Source organism: Papio anubis, chromosome 8 (assembly GCF_008728515.1).
Source record: "Papio anubis isolate 15944 chromosome 8, Panubis1.0, whole genome shotgun sequence".
Lineage (NCBI taxonomy): Eukaryota > Metazoa > Chordata > Mammalia > Primates > Cercopithecidae > Papio > Papio anubis.
This window is the reverse complement of record NC_044983.1, coordinates 29,414,310-29,425,187: the sequence shown is the minus strand read 5'-3', so window position 1 is coordinate 29,425,187 and position 10,878 is coordinate 29,414,310. Positions and strand designations below refer to the sequence as shown.

Below are 10,878 nucleotides of genomic sequence, written 5' to 3'. Positions count from 1 at the left end.
AATCAAAATGCTCTTTGATTTTCCAGTGCCGTAAAACCCGAAATTTCCAAATCTGACCAGCAGATGGTGCCCTTGAACCAAAGACGTAAAATGTTCACTTCCTCCCCATGTGAGAATGAGTCTAATTAGGGAAAAAGCCGAAAGGCTTTTGGTGGATGTTTAACACAGTATACAATTCACGTGAGTCACTAAAAATAATAAACTGTCCCTATTAGGACCCAAAACAAAGAGGGTCTGGGGCCTTGCCAAATCCCATCCACATTTTCTGTAAGGGTTACAGAGTTCCAGCAGCTGCCTTCCTCCTTGTTCCCCTTGCAAGTTCAGCGCTTCCTCTGCATCTTAAACGTCCCTCCCCTTACTCAGTAAGCTTTGGAGGAAATTTAAAGTGATTTGTATTCTGTGACTTAGTTACCAGATAACTAATTCATGAACCAGAATATTTCATGAACTTCCGGTTATTTGATTATTCCAGTTACGTTCTTTAAAGATCCTGCAATGCCCATACTTTTTATCCGTTGTTCATGAAAAGCAAGCATTACTCTGGCACCTCAAGAAATCTAACCCCGTGCCCTTGAACATGAAAATTATCTAACTCCCCTTTCTTTAACCAAATCAGTAGGCAGCCTTCAGACTGTAACGTGGCTTTCCTGATAGCTTTTCTATGGGCAAAGGATGAGAACAGCTGGCTTTTATTATTCCTATGCTGTGCTAAATGCTGCATCACATTCAATTCTCCAATGACTTTAGCTAAGCCTCTATTTCCTCTTCCACACAATGGTGTTAATAAAAGAGACTTAGAGTGGATCGACTTGCTCAAAGCTGCAGTTACATGTGGTCAAACTCCGGCTAATTCCACAGCTCAACCCTCGCCTTCTCAGCAAGGCGTTTCCTGTCCCAAATTGAAATAGTCCAAACCCCTTCCCTGCTGTGTCCTCTATCGTTTTATCACCATCTAAAGAAGAATGTTTCACTTTTTTTGTTTGCTGCTGTATTCCAGCACCTACAACAGTGCCTGGCACATAGTAAGTGCTCAATAAATATTTGTTGAATATTTACTTCCGTCTCTGTCAACTTGGATAATGAGTCTGAATCTGCACCTGTAAGAAGGATCCACTGGGGGTGCTGACACCACAGATTTTTAACCAAGGTCAGTAAAGGGCCACACACCGGACTGCTGTGATTTTGCCAAGTAGTTGCCTGCCAAGTATTATCTAGAGAGAGAGGCTGCTTCTCTCTGGACACCCAGCCACTGACGCTGTGCCGTTTCTGTCTGCTATTTCCCTAGCGACAGCTGAGGGAATACCAACCATGTGTGACAGCCACTGTTAAATGGTCTACAGGCATTGTGTCTAATCCCAGCAACGTCTCTGAGTTTTACAAACGAGGCTCAGAGTGTCTAAGTAACTTGTCCAAAGTCACCTAGCTAGGAGATGGCAGAGCTGTGGACTTTACTGAAAGTGTGACTGACTGCTAAGGTCCAGGGTAGTAATAAAGGGATGCCATGTGGTCCGTAGGATTGGAGACCAGATACAACCTGGACATCTTAACAGAGGCCAACATGAAGGGTAACTGGTCCAAGGACCAGATGGGATTGCGGATCTCAGTGGATACTTGCATAGGAGGCAGAGATGATGAGGGTCCCTGTGCGTCCCTAGTTGCCAAAGCTTTGACCAGAATCCCATAGCACTTAGGCGTCCCCATTCATTGATTTATTCATGTGTTTACTTATTCAACAGATACTGACTGAGTTCCTGCTGTGTGCCAGGCTTTCTTCCAGGTGCTAAAGACACAGCAGTGAAAAAAATGGACAAAACTCCCTGCTATCAAGGAGCTTACAGTTTAGTAGAGGGAGATCATATATCAGTATCATAAATAAGTATTGGAACAGGTAAGAGAATGGGATAGGGCATGAAGATTTTAAGTAAGTTACTACTCATGGTATAGTTCATTTGAATAGACTGGAAGGAGTTGGCGTAGTTTGCCTATGGTTATCTGGGGGAACAGCACAGCAGGTGAAAAGACAAGTCAGGGCAAATGCATGTCACTTGGGGGGCACTACTTGGCGAAATCACATTCTCCCCTAAGACGTAGCATGTCTGGTGTCTTCTAGGAACAGTACAGGGTCTGGTATGGCTGGAGCAGAGGGAAGGACAGGGAGATGGCGTGAGACCAAGATGGTAGGAGATGAGTCCGAGAGGGACTGAGGACAGATCCCAGCAGGGCCTACAGGCCTCTGTCAGAGCTTCAGGTTTTACTCACAGGAAGAGGAGGAGGAGGGGGAACCTTGAAGTGATCCAGCCTAGCCAAAATAAACCAAGATGACATTTTTTTTTTTTTTTTTTTTTTTTTTTTTACTATCAGGAGGAACTGGGGTTTAAAATAGAGATTGCTGGGCAGGTATGGTGACTTACACCTGCAATCCCAGCACTTTGGGAGGCCTAGGTGGGAGGATCACTTGAGGCCAAGAGTTCAAGTCCAGCCTGGGCAACACAGCAAGATCCTATGTCTACAAAGAATTTAAAAATTAGCCAGGAGTGGTGGTATGCGCCTGCAGTCCCAGCTACTCAGGAGGCTGAGATAAGAGGACTGCTTGAGCCCAGGAGTTCAAGGCTGCAGTGAGCTATGATTGCATCACTGCAACTCTAGCTTGGGCAACACAGTGAGACCCTATCTCTAAAAACTAAATAAAAGTGACTTCTGAGATATGGAAAGTAAAAGCAACATTTCTGAGTTGTTGAATTTGAAGCTTGTGGAATTCTGTCTACCACGTACATAAAGATATTTTACTTTTATTTTGCAAAATGTCTAGGAGGGAAGAAATTCTTTCCCCCTATAAAATCCACACAAGGCTCTGACAGGCAATTCGAATAAGCTTATTAGTCACGGTGTTCAACAAATAGCTTTTCGTTGTTGGGTTGTTTGAGTTTTTGTTTTGTTGCAATTTCATAAATTTAGCACCACTAGGGGAGGCTGGCACCAACATGTGATAAAAACATTGACTTAAGTTTCTTTTCTCACGTCTGCTTTTGCAAAGTTTAATAGTTTGGAAAGGACTCCAAATGAGTAATTAATGGATAAGTAGGGATCTCCCTCTCTGAAGAAAATGTACATGCCTGTTATTTTGTAACAAACGAACATAGATATGAATCATGGAGAAAAACATATTGCTATGTGGCTGTTTGTCTAGACCACTGGGTCTCACCAACTGTTGAGTTGGTATTGGATCACTTGAGCCCAGGAGTTTGAAACCAGCCTAGGCAACATAGTGAAACCCTGTCTCTAAAAAAAAAATTTTTTTTGTTTTTAATTAGCCAGGCATGGTGATGTGCACCTGTGGTCCCAGCTACTCAGAAAGCTGAGGTAGGAAGAACATTTGAGTCCAAGAGTTTGAGACTGCAGTGAACCTTAATCATGCCACTGCACTCCAGCCTGGGTGTCAGCCTGGGTGTCAGCCTGGGTGTCAGCTCTCTCCAAAAAAAAAAAAAAAAAAAAAGACTTGGTATTGAATGAATGGTGTGTGGCTGTAGTCAGACAAACTTAGTGAGAAGACGAGGAAGGCAAAACAAACAAACAAAAAAACTAGTGAGCAAAAATAAGGGTGATATATTGGTCCACTGTATCAATATTGGTTAAAAAAAATCATGCATTTTAGTCTTTAAAAAGTGGAAGTAAAATTGTATATAACAGGAAACCAGGAAGGAAACACAGAGAACAGTGGAAGCTCACTGAGGTCCTTGTGTCCAAGAGAACAGACAGGGCCACCTCTAATATATTTTTGGAACCCAAGACAAAGGAACAAATAGAAGCCCAAATATGAAATATTTCAATATGTCAGGCTAACCCCATTTAAATACATTCTATCCTCCTACCTAGACAAATATATAACAACCTGGAAGACCAGATTTGAATTGCAGATTTGAATGCTCGTATTCCTTAGGATTCTGTCCTGTTGGTGCAGGGAGAATCAGCCCATGGACACAACCCACTCCTCCTCCTCTGGCTTCACTCTGCACCACCAAGAGGCTCCTGTGCCTACGGACACTCAGCCTGGACATCAAGCCTTGTCCATAAACCTCCACAAACAGCCATTCTTTGACCATCTTTTGTTGGAGGCCAAAAGAGTGAGGGTCGTGATCAACTCAGTAAACCACTGGAAGCTAAATGAGTAAACAGCAAACTGTTCTCATGAAAGCAGGTTGTCAGCAAACTGACAAACTGTGTCTGCCGCCCGGAAGGAATGCCGAGGGCAGTCATGCCTCAGGTGCAAGTGTTTCTTGTGATCAGGCACATCTGAAGCCTGTTAACAATAATGTGAACCTGTGATCAATCCAGCAGCTGACCAATCGTTACCTCTTCCTCCCTGCTCTTTCTACCCAATAAATACAAAGGGCTGTAGAAGCTCAGGGCGGCTGCCTTTGCTCACTAGAAGCAGTGAGCCCTCTTCTTCCCTGGGTCCCTTTCTTTAAAACAGTTACTTTTGTCTTAAGTTTTCATTTCTGCCTTCATCCCCCTTCGTTCAGTATCATAGTAACTGTCACAGTCTTTCAGACCAGAAACGAACTTATCAGATGGGGAAACAAGGCCAGAAGCCCCTGCAGCCCCTGAAGGCAAGGCGTGTTTGGGCCAGGCATTCTGGGGCATGGTCTAGAGAACGGAGACAGGTGTGAGCCAGTGAGCACATCCCCTGGCTCCAAAGATTCTTCGCCTCATGGAAAAGGTAGAGGACGTCCTCTCATGAAGGTTCAGCTGCTGGGGAGTTTAACGGAAGTAGGTAGTCAGGTCCATGGCAGCACCAGGATGAGCACCCACTGGTGTCACAGAGCTCTCCCAGCCTCAGGACTGGAAAGGATTCGGTCCACCTCTGCAGCTTTTCCTTAATTATTTGGGGGCCAAGACATCTAACATACCCCAGGAAACCTAGACCAATAGTTCCCTTGAGGTCCAAGAATCTCCTTAAAATCCTTCACATTCATATCCTTGCCCTGGGGCTTTCCAGCCCTCCAGCCAGCACCCTAAGATCCTGCTTGCCTGCCAGTTCATGGCTCAAGAGAGGTGTATGGAGGTTGACATTCAGAACGGAGGGAAAGCAAATGTAATGGTTGCCCATCATTCCAGAAAGCCCTGCCTACTTTATATTTTATAAAAGCAGGGCCATGTGTTGTGGCTCATGCCTGTAATCCCAGTGCTTTGGGAGGCTGAGGCAAGAGTTTGAGACTCATCTGGGCAACACAGAAAGACCCCATCTCTACAAAAAAATTAGCTGGGTGTGATGGCACATGCCTGTCATCTCAGTACTCAGAGGCTGAGGCTACTTGATTGCTTGAGTCCAGGAGTTTGAGGCTGCAGTGAGCTATGATCACACCACTGCACTTCAGTCTGGTGAGAGTAAGATCCTGCCTCTAAAAATAAGTAAACAAATCAATAGGTTGGGTATGGTGGCTCATGCCTGTAATCCCAGCTCTTTGGAAGGTCAAGGCGGGAGGATCACTTGATCCCAGGAGCTCATGACCGGTCTGGACAACATAGGGAGACCCCATCTCTATTTTTTAAAAAGTTTTTAAAACTTAAAATAAATGCAATAGATACTTAACAAATACAGAGACTACAGAAACTTAAACAGCTGGCCCTTCTGCCCTTCTGATTGAGGTGGGAGGATCATTTAAGCCCAGGAGTTAGAGACCAGCCAGGGTAACAAATGGAGTCCCTGTCTCTATTCTTTTATAAAGTTCTTAAAATTTTAACTAAAAGAATAAATGCAATATATATTGATTTGATTTAAAATACATGGAGATTATAAAAATTTAAATATCCCTTCCACCCTTCCAATTCCACTCCCCTGAAATAACAAATGTTAATGATTAGGAATGTTTCAGTCTATAACTTAAAAAAAAAAAAAATTGTGCAAATCCTTCACAGGATCTCCTCTTTTATTCATTCAGAGTCCATTTTTTCTCATATCTTATTATGTGAAGTAAATGTTTTCTTTAAAATGTTTTGTTTCTTATAGAAGAGGTTTTTTGTGGATGTTTTTTCATTGAATCTTCAGAGTAAATCTGTCCCTCTTAAGCATGAGATCCGTGTTGCGTTTTCTTCTATTTATTCCATCTTTCATGCATCTAGCATGTTGTCTTGCATGCTACAAATGCAAATGTTTACTGAATGAAGACATAAATAAGTATAATACATACTTGTCAATTTTAAACATTGAGTTAGAAAATATAGCTGATTGTGAGGCTAAAGTTTAATTAATTTTCTGAGACACAATTAAAGTTCTGGGTTTAATGAATCGATATTAATAGAATTAATATAGTAACTGTAGTAATTTAGTACTAATTAAGAGTAACCTATTAGATACCTTTCTCTTGCAAGTGAAATCTGTTTAAATACTTCTATGCAATAACAAAGTTAAACATTCATATGAAATATCTCCAATAGTAAGGGCAAATACCTTTCAAATGGTAGGGTCTCTACTTAAAAATCACAAGCAGATACTAATTTTTCAATGATACGTTTTACATTGGAGTCACAAGAGTAATCTGTTACCTGAGTAAGATAAATTATCTCAAGCATTACAAATACTTAAATATCAAATATGTACTTATTATTTCTTAAACCTAACACATTACTACCAAAGGCTTAATTTATTCTATATTCTACTTATGTCTACATTTTCTCAAGGTTTAAACACATTTACCCAGTAAGGAAACAAGTACATTATCTCAAATGATTTCGAGATTACGTTCCCAACCAAAATCTGGTAAATACCTTCTCAGATAGCTGAGACTGCTGAAGTCAGCTACCCCATCAAGGCTGTAACTAACCTTCTTCACTGTTTCTGTGGTTTTGCAATTCTTTTCCATAAGATACTTAAAGTCTATTAAGCTCAAAAACTACTTTGAGTTCATTCCATTGGATCTTTCATGCTCTTAATTGCATGCAACCTATTTGAACAGGAAGAATCCTATATTCTTTTCTCATTCTGTCTAGTAGGGATACAGCTTTTTTGAATTCCAGGTAACAGTCAGGGCTTTGTCTGACTCTATGGTCACAGGCTACATCTGGGGAATTCGCCTTCAGTTCACCTGTTCCTGTATAAATATTCCGTAACGTGCCGAGGTGGTTCTGGCCCAGCTACTTGCACCTGGTGATGAGGCAGGTACAAAAAGACAGAACCTCCAAACACACTCAGGTGGTAGGGAGCGAGGGGAGGGAAACTTGGAAGGTAACAAGTTGGTGCAAGTTATTGCTGTTTTTACCTTTACTTTTAAGCCCCGCCCCCACCGGACCTGGGAAAGGAAGGAGAGGGGGCCTCTTCTGACTCCACTCCCCAAGGGGAGGGGGGTTTGCCTCTGAACGTGGCAAGCATGACCAGGTTTGGATCTAGGGCGCTGGGGTCCTGGTGGTGCTCCAGTGGGCCCCCTCCCTACCCCTGTGACTTGTCCAACCTCCCTACACCTTCAAATGACAAGTTGGGCCCCCCCCCACCCAGTCCCCAGTGACGAATCCAGCCGCGCTCCCATTCTTCACACAGGGTGGGGACGGACTTTCAAAGACTCGGAGATCCCACGGGTGCGGGTTGGAGACCTTACTCTGCCGGTTCCCAGTTCCCTTACCCTGAGTACACGACTTATGCTCCATTTAATTTTCCATAAGAAATCGCTCTCATGTACTTGTTCTGTGTCATTACTTCTAATGGCAAAATCACCAATTACTTTTGTTACCAGAGGAGGGTGTCCAGGTTCTTGGTGTCTTGAACGAAGAACTGGACAAAATGCACAAAGCAAGGAAAGAATGAAGCAACAAAATCAGACATTACTGTAAATAAAGCACCCTCCACAGGCTCCGGGACTCAAGAACCAATGGGAGGCTGAAGTGAAACAACCAATCAGAGGCTGAAGTGAAGTCACAAAGGTTACCCCCTATACAAGCATCTGATTGGTTATGGAAAACAACCAATCAGAGGCTAAAGTGAAGTTACAAAGTTACATTTCTAGGCAGACAAGACTTGGCCTGCAATCTGATTGGTCATAAAATTACATTCCTATGCAGAAAGCAACAGAGGTACTTTCAATTTTCCATCTGCCACGCAGAAATGTGGCGGGGAGGGGCGGTTGCAAAGGGAGTAGCCATCTGGTCCTTTTGTTATTTAGGTGTGGAAAATTGGGGTTTTCCTTTGGATTTAGTTCTAGGAAGTCAGTGTGAATTGGCCTTGGTTTCCCTGCGTCCAGACCCTATTCTCCTTCCTCACTTTTGCACCAACCTAATACAACAACCCATACAGAACTTAAAGATCCAGGAAGCCTCTGCCTCCATCCAGGAGCTGCTTCATCCTCTACTCTGTGTAACTACCTCTGAGATTCCATATCCTTTGAGATTAAAAACACTTTACATCTTCTGTGTCTGTTGATGAGTCTTTCCACCAGTTACATCACTGTGCTTCTGTGGCAACTGAATACAACTGGAAGTGAAAAACAACTCCTCATTCAAATGTTTCTGAAATATTCAGAGGTAGGGCTCATTTCAGGAAAGGCATGAACCAGCAGCTCAGCAGGCCACACACCTACGCCAGATCCAACGCTGTTACTAGGGACTAGCTTAGATGAGGTCACAGGTGCCAATCCAATATCCAGGTGGGTATTATTCTCCTTGGAATGAACCCCAACAAAAATCAAGAGCCACAAGAAATGGGGAAAGAGAGAATTTATGCTGGGAAGGCATAAAGTCCACTACAGATAACATAAACAACAACAACAACAACAACAACAAAATTCTCTCTCTTCCCCTCTGGCTATGTATATGTCATGAGACTATACCATATTTCATTTCAAGAATGTTCAAAGCAGCTGGGCATAGCGGTGCACGCCTATACTCCCGCCTACTCAGCAGGCTGAGGCAGAAGTATCACATGAGCCCAGGAATTCAAGGCTATAGCATGCTATGATCATGCCTGTGAATAGCCACTGCACTCCAACCTGGGCAACACAGCAAGATCCTGACTCATTTTTTTAAAAAAAGATCAAAGCAGTGCTGTTTAAAACAGAAAAAAACTGAAAGCAACTTTAATGTCCAACAATATGAAGGTACATAATTCATGGTATACCTTTATAATAAAATATTACATCAGCATTTCTCAATCTTTTAGGTCTGAGAACCCCTCTATACTCTCACAAAAAAAATCACTGAGGACCCCAAAGAGCTTTTGTTAATGTGGGTTATATCTATCACTACCACTTTTGTCTGGCTTAACAGAAGTGGCTGGATTCTCAGATCTGCTTCTGCATTCAATCCATTTTGATATGCTGTTTTGGCTGAAGTATATGAAAAAGATCTGACTTTACACAGGCACGTAGTTGGGAAAGAGAAGAGTATTTTAATAGCTTGTTCAGATAACGGTGGACGTTCTTCTCCAAAATTTTACCAAAACCTGGACGAGTGATAGTTTCTTAAAGATTAGTTGCCGTGTGTAATCTGAAACTGTATCAAAAACTTTTTCATACTCTGTTATATTCAAATCCTTGGTCCATCTTGTCCTCTGAACAGATCTTTTACCCAGTCATGATTTCTTTTTTTAGTTTTGAGACGGAGTCTTGCTCTGTCGCCAGGCTGGAGTGCAGTGGCACAAGCTCAGCTCACTGCAATCTCCGCCTTCTGGGTTCAAGCAATTCTCCTGCCTCAGCCTCCCAAGTAGCGGGGATTTCAGGCGTGTACCAATACACCCACCTAATTTTTGTATTTTTAGTAGAGACAGGGTTTCACCATGTTGGCCAGGGTGGTCTCGATCTCCTGACCTCATGATCTGCCCGCCTCAGCCTCCCAAAGTGCTGGGATTACAGGCGTGAGCCACCGCGCCCGGTCTCAGTCATGATTTCTTAATATCACATATTAGTCATCCATAAGGATCTTCTACATACAGAAAAAAATTTATATAATATCAAAAACTCACATTTGTTAATTACTATCCATCTCATTAGAAAAGCTTTTATGTAAGACTGTGCACGGTGGCTCACACCTGTAATCCCACTATTATGGGAGACTGAGGCGGGAGGACTGCTTGAGGCCAGGAGTTCAAGACCAGCCTGGGCAACCTAGAGACCTCATCTCTACAAAACATAAAAAGAAAAAATTAGCAGGGCATGGTGGTATGCACCTGTAGTTCCAGCTACTCAGAGGCTGAGGTGAGAGGATAAGAAAGAAAGAGGGAGAGACAGAGGGGGCAGGGTGAAGAGGGGAGAGAGAGAGAGAGAGAGACAAAGAGAGAGAGAAGTCTTTATGTTACAGAAAGCTGTCAAGCTTCCAGTGGAGGAATACAACTTTTCCAAAATTATACATTTTGCTAGAAATCTCCAATTTTATCATTGGCACAACAAATACCATCAATTGTTTTCCGTGAAGAGACCATCTTAGTTCAATTTTGAGAAAATGTCTGCCAAACATCCAAATCTAAATAACCAATCATCGTTTTCCGTCATCCTTTTCAGTGAAAATGGCATTCCATGAAAAAAAAGCAGCAAATTCAATTGGCAACTCAAATAATCAAACAAGTGCTTCTCCTGGAGACAGCCTCGTACCTAGGCATGCAGCAGATGTGTCTGTGCGTACTTGCTACTCCATCACACAGGATATTCACAGGGTACTGCAGATGCACACACAACAGCATGCAAATGCAGAAGCCATGGCTGGAGAACTACATATCACATATTTAATAGGCGCCACTACCTTCTGGTAATGGAATGCAGAAAAATGGGAATATACGAGACTTTTATATTTTACCTAAAAACAAGTGAATATAAAAAAGTCTGGTGGGATACACAAAAGAGGTTGACTGTGATTAGCTACTAGTAAAATTATGAATGATTTTTATTTTCATTTTTCTCACTT

At 42.5% G+C, this 10,878-nt stretch overlaps 1 protein-coding gene across 5 annotated transcripts in view; it reads right to left on the bottom strand.

The window, feature by feature from the left end:
• Positions 1–5,909: 5,909 nt before the first annotated feature.
• Positions 5,910–10,878, bottom strand: part of WRN (WRN RecQ like helicase) — a 145,225-nt gene continuing 140,256 nt past the window's right edge. Inside the window, exons 38-39 of one of the 5 annotated variants that reach the window (XR_004185787.1) lie at positions 7,614–7,762; positions 5,910–6,155 (exon numbers count right to left, since the gene is read on the bottom strand). The gene's annotated coding sequence lies outside the window, so the exon portion shown is untranslated. The remainder of the gene's footprint in view (positions 6,156–7,613; positions 7,763–10,878) is intronic. The other 4 variants (XR_004185786.1, XR_004185788.1, XR_004185789.1 and 1 more) reach the window with 4 other exon arrangements.